The following is a 5864-nucleotide window of genomic DNA, read 5'->3' on the forward strand; positions in this document are numbered from 1 at the left end:
CAAAAAAAAAAAAAAAAAAAAAGAAAAGAAAAGAAAAGAAAAAGAAAAGAAAAATTAGCCAGCTGTGGTTATATGTGCCCAAGGTACTAGCTACTCGGGAAGCTGAGATGGGAAGATCCTTTGAGCCTGGGAGGTTGAGGCTTCAGTGAGCTGTAATAGTGCGACTATATATCCCAGCCTGGGTAACAGAGTAAGACCCTGTCTCAAAAAAGAAAAAACAAAACAAAAAACAAAAACAAACTCTAAACCAAACGTTGAAACTAAAACAATGACTAACACTGTGTGGCACCACCACTGGGCAAATGGCAGAAATAATTATTCATAACTATTCAACTGAGAAAGGTAGAACTTCGTAGGCTGTAGCCTTTATCACCTAAGGGGACACATTTAATCAAAGAACACACTGATGCAGAAGGGGACTCTTCCATGAGGACAGAAAGTTGCTAGGCTTCCACAGGGGGCCAGGGCTGGGACACAGAAAGACTGGACAATACTATTTAGCAATGGCAATGGTGATTATCTTGTGGGGTTACCAGAAAGGGCACTTCAAGAACAGCTGGGCATGGTGGCTCACGCCTGTAATCCCAGCATTTTGGGAGGCCGAGGTGGGCAGATCGCAAGGTCAGGAGTTCGAGACCAGCCTGGACAGCATGGTAAAACCCTGTCTCTACTAAAAATACAAAAATTAGCTGGGCATATTGGTGCATACCTGTAGTCCCAGCTACTCAGGAGGCTGAGGCAGGAGAATCACTTGAATCCGGGAAATGGAGGGTGCAGTGAGCTGAGTTCATACCACTATACTCTAGCCTGGGCAACAGAGTGAGACTCCATCTCAGGAAAAAAAAAAAAAAAGAAAAGAACAGGGCTGGGCTCAATGGCTCATACCTATAATCCCAGCACTTTGAGAGGCCAAGGCGGAGAATCACTTGAGCCCAGGAGATCGACACCAGCCTGGGCAACATGGCGAAACCTCATCTCTACAAAACATAAAAAAATCGAGAGAGAGAGAGAGAGAGAGAGAGAGTGAGAGAGAGAGAGAGAGAAAGAGAGAGGGACAGAGACAGGGGTGAGGAGGAGAGTGAGTGCGCAAGACCCTGTCTTTTGAGACGAGCTCAGTCCCCTGAAACAACATGCTGAGTCTTATACGCACATACATCTTTCTGAGGAAAGGGTTCACAAGTGTTCACAAATTTTCAAACAGGTGCTTAACCCAGAAAGGGTCGAAATTTCACCACGAGCTACCATTTAAAGAGGAGGACATCACCTAGGCAAGCTGCCAGGGCAGTGTTTAATTGTTCCCAGGAGCACTGTCCCATCATTCATGATGAAGGTGGCATTATACATCTTGAACTGCTCCTCCTCAAACTTAGCACCAAACCCATTTCATTTCCTAATTCATAAAATGGGGACAATCATATCTACCATATGATAATAGTATTACTCAGCCACTTTTCCAGGGACATTTTATTGATTTATTCATTTATTGATTGAGATGGAGTCTCACCCTGTTGTCTAGGCTGGAGGGTAATAGTATGACCTCGGCTTATTGCCAACTTCTGCCTCCCAGGTTCAAACGATTCTCCTGCCTCAGTTCCCTAGTAGTTGAAATTAAAGGCGCCTGCCACAACACCCAGCTAATTTTTGTATTTTTAGTAGAGATGGTGTTCCACCATGTTGGCCAGGCTGGTCTCAAACTCCTGACCTCAGGTGATCCACCCACCTCGACCTCCCAAAGTGCTGGGAATACAGGCATGAGCCACTGTGCCCAGCTGGACATTTTACTTATTCGTAAATGTTTTTAATTTTAATTTTTTGAAACAGGATCTTGCTCTGCTGCCCAGGTGGGAGGCATGATCTTGACTCACTGCAATGTCCATCTCCCTGGCTCTAGAGATCCTCCCACCTCAGCCTCCTGACTCCTGAGTAGCTGTGACTTTTGTAGAGATGGTGGTCTCCCCATGTTGCCCAAGCTGGTCTGGGTTCAAGCAATCCTCCCAAAGTGGTAGAATTACAGGCATAAGCTACTGCACCCAGCCAAGGGAAAATTTATTAAGCATCTACTCTATGCCAGGTATTGGGCTAGACATTAAGGATTCTGAGAAGGTGTCTGTCCACATGGAGCTTGGATCAGAAAAAAGGTTGTTTCTCTGGGCTTACATATAAAATATGACAAATAAAAAGCACCTGCTTGCTAGAGCTTTTGGCGAGAATGAAATGTGATAAGGCTTGTAAAGGGCCTAGCATATAGTAAATTGTCAGTAAGTGGGAGCTACTATTCCTAATAGGGGCCAGGAGTCCTTTGCCAATACTGGGGATGCCACCAACCGAGTCAGGTGGAAGGGCCCAACAGTCCCCAGCTGGAACTCCTAGACCCTCAAACCCAAGATTCAGGAGATGGTACGTGTTGTACCATGAGCCTGGGACGGCTGCTGCTTTCACTATCACTTTTCTTACTATAACAGGGAGACCTTCTATGAATGGTGAGGCTCTACTAAGAAAGGAAAAACGCTTCAAAACTAAGGAAGTAGACAAGGATATAAAATAAGTTGTCTAAAAGGATGTAAGAAATGAAGGATGCCAGGCCGGGCGCGGTGGCTCAAGCCTGTAATCCCAGCACTTTGGGAGGCCGAGGCGGGTGGATCACGAGGTCAAGAGATCGAGACCATCCTGGTCAACATGGTGAAACCCCGTCTCTACCAAAAATACAAAAAATCAGCTGGGCATGGTGGCGCGTGCCTGTAATCCCAGCTACTCAGGAGGCTGAGGCAGGAGAATTGCCTGAACCCAGGAGGCGGAGGTTGCGGTGAGCCGAGATCGCACCATTGCACTCCAGCCTGGGTAACGAGTGAAACTCGGTCTCAATAAAAAAAAAAAGGATGCCAATGATGATTCCCAGGAAGCAGACTTGCGCTTGCCCTAATCTCCTAGTATAAGCTTTCCATGGGTGCTCAGACAGCACCTCAGGGGAGAAGGTAAGTCTGAAGCCGTTGGACTGCAGGCCCTACCTGCCAGCTGGCTGCAGGCTGAACCGTGGTAAGTATGAAAGATACTGGGGATGAGAACAGGGCATGGGGTGAACATGGGGCAAAAGGTAAAGTGCTTCCCAAGCAAGATGGGGTAGGAGGAGATTCCAAACACACCCAGCAACCAAGAATGCAGAGTACTCTGGCTATCTGGGATAAACAGAAACAAGATGCTGGGCGCCAGCTGTCCCCAGCAGGCAGGAAGGAGGGGGCTGTGTGAGGATGGGGATGTGAGAAACTGCCACCAACAATGGGGTCAAGGCTACCTACCCCAACCTCCAATCTCCATCCCACGTGAAAAATGTAGGGGGAGCCCCTCCCTCAATGGGATGTACAGAAGTGAGGCTGACGGTGCAAGGGCAGCGGCCCTGCCGTCCATGCAGCCTCTACATGACAGTGCCACTGAAGGCAACACCTGAGGCATGACTGCCATGTGGTGAAGAGAACAGCCTCAGAAACCAGACTGCCTGGGTGCAAATTCTGGTACCACACTCCCTAGCCTGGGCAAGCAACTTCTTTCCTATACCTTACTCCTTCTTTTATAAATCAGAGATCACAGGAGCTCCTACCTCACAGGGCTGATGGGAGATGAAAAGAGTATCCACATAAAAAACATTGTCTTTGTGTGGCATACAGTGGGCTTTCAGTAAGTCATATCTATTATTATTCGTGGTGTCGTCATTCTAGGCTACAAAAATATGTACATTCCCATTCTCCACTTAAGATTGTTCCCATCGCTGCACTCTTTCCTGCAGTTTGTCTGCAGGGAGCTTCCAAATCCGGCTCAAACAGTCCTGCGGGTGGCCATTACGCCCTTCTCAGATTGGGCATAGAAACTGCAATTTTCACATCACTCTGGGATACAAGAAAATGTGAGCCGGGCCGGGCGCGGTGGCTCAAGCCTGTAATCCCAGCACTTTGGGAGGCCGAGGCGGGTGGATCACGAGGTCAACAGATCGAGACCATCCTGGTCAACATGGTGAAACCCCGTCTCTACTAAAAATACAAAAACTTAGCTGGGCATGGTGGCGCATGCCTGTAATCCCAGCTACTCAGGAGGCTGAGGCAGGAGAATTGCCTGAGCCCAGGAGGCGGAGGTTGCGGTGAGCCGAGATCGCGCCATTGCACTCCAGCCTGGGTAACAAGAGCGAAACTCCGTCTCAGAAAAAAAAAAGAAAATGTGAGCCAGGAAAAGAAGTATGGCCACCGCACACTTTTCCTCCCCCTCCAAATATCTCCTCAGTGCCCATCACATAGAAGGAAGTTAGATTTGGGCAAAGGAAGAATTTAGACCAGAGAGAAGGGTCAGGAGGAAAAAAAAAAAGTAGCCTTAGGAAAATGGTGTGACAAACAAATTGAGCCAAATGTCCCCAGAACAAATTTACCGACCCCAAGACAAAGTGTTAAGGGCTGGGTCTCCAAATTGTCCTTCTTAGCCCAAATGTGACATGGACATAGACTCGGTCAATCATTTAACCAGGCACGACTCTGCACTACAAGACAGAAGGACAAAGCCTCCCCAGAGTCCACTCCAGTGGCCAGGAACCTGCAAAAGGCAAATTTAGTATCTCTGGGCAAATAGCAAGGTCCGCAAAGAATGTACAATATATTCGGGGGTATGCTACAGTTTTAGCAACCCAAATGTTCCAGAAGACACTCAAAAGACTGTGCTAGTTACTGGTTATATGACCCTGTATGAGATGCTTCCCTTCTGAAAGAGACACTAACGCGTACCTAACAGGGTTATGGGTCATCCAGTACAGAGCCTTGAGAGGCTCCTGGTGCGGTGGCTCATGGGTACACAGACATTTATTTCTCTACAAATACCTATAGTGTGTGGGTTAAAAAGAGCAGGGCATGGGTCGGGCGCGGTGGCTCAAGCCTGTAATCCCAGCACTTTGGGAGGCCGAGGTGGGTGGATCACGAGGTCAAGAGATCGAGACCACCCTGGTCAACATGGTGAAACCCCGTCTCTAGTAAAAATACAAAAAATTAGCTGGCCATGGTGGTGCGTGCCTGTAATCCCAGCTACTCAGGAGGCTGAGGCAGGAGAATTGCCTGAACCCAGGAGGCGGAGGTTGCGGTGAGCCGAGATCGCGCCATTGCACTCCAGACTGGGTAACATGAGTGAAACTCCATCTCAAAAAAAAAAAAAAAAAAAAAAGAGCAGGGCTTGGCGAGGTGCGGTGGCTCATGCCTGTAATCCCAGCAATTTGGGAGGCCAAGGTCTCTACTAAAAATATAAAAATTAGCTGGGCATGGTGGCAGGAACCTGTAGTCCCAGCTACTTGGGAGGCTGAGGCAAGAGATCTGCTTGAACCTGGGAGGCGGGGACTACAGTCAGCGAAGATTGTGCCATTGTACTCCAGCCTGAGTACAGGCTCCGTCTGAAAAAAAAAAAAAAGAAAAGAAAAAAAAAAGGCAGGGGGTTTTGATGCCATGGTGATGAATGGAGAGAAAATGTACAGACATTAAGAGCACAGGTTCTGGAGTCTCTTTTACGGGCCCCAGTGTTCTTTTTTTTTGAAATGGAGTTTCACTCTTGTTGCCCAGGCTGGAATGCAAGGGCACAATCTCAGCTCACTGCAACCTCCACCTCCTGGGTTCAAGCGATTCCCCTGCCTCAGCCTCCAGAGTAGCTGCGATTACAGGCATGCACCATCACAACCGGCTAATTCTGCATTTTTAGTAGAGACGGGGTTTCTCCCTGTTGGTCAGGCTGGTCTCAAACTCCTGACCTCAAGTGATCCACCCGCCGTGGCCTCCCAAAATGCTGAGATTACAGGTGTGAGCCACCACGCCTGGCCTATCTTCCTCTTTTTTTTTTTTTTTTTTTTTTTT

General features: G+C 48.0%; 1 protein-coding gene across 1 annotated transcript in view; it reads right to left on the minus strand.

The window, feature by feature from the left end:
• Positions 1–5864, minus strand: part of SAE1 (SUMO1 activating enzyme subunit 1) — a 47311-nt gene that overhangs the window by 1786 nt on the left and 39661 nt on the right. The gene's annotated exons all lie outside the window — the stretch shown is intronic.

The sequence above is a fragment of the Sapajus apella genome, unplaced genomic scaffold (assembly GCF_009761245.1).
Source record: "Sapajus apella isolate SASKATOON/1434 unplaced genomic scaffold, GSC_monkey_1.0 scaffold130, whole genome shotgun sequence".
In the NCBI taxonomy this organism is placed as follows: domain Eukaryota; kingdom Metazoa; phylum Chordata; class Mammalia; order Primates; family Cebidae; genus Sapajus; species Sapajus apella.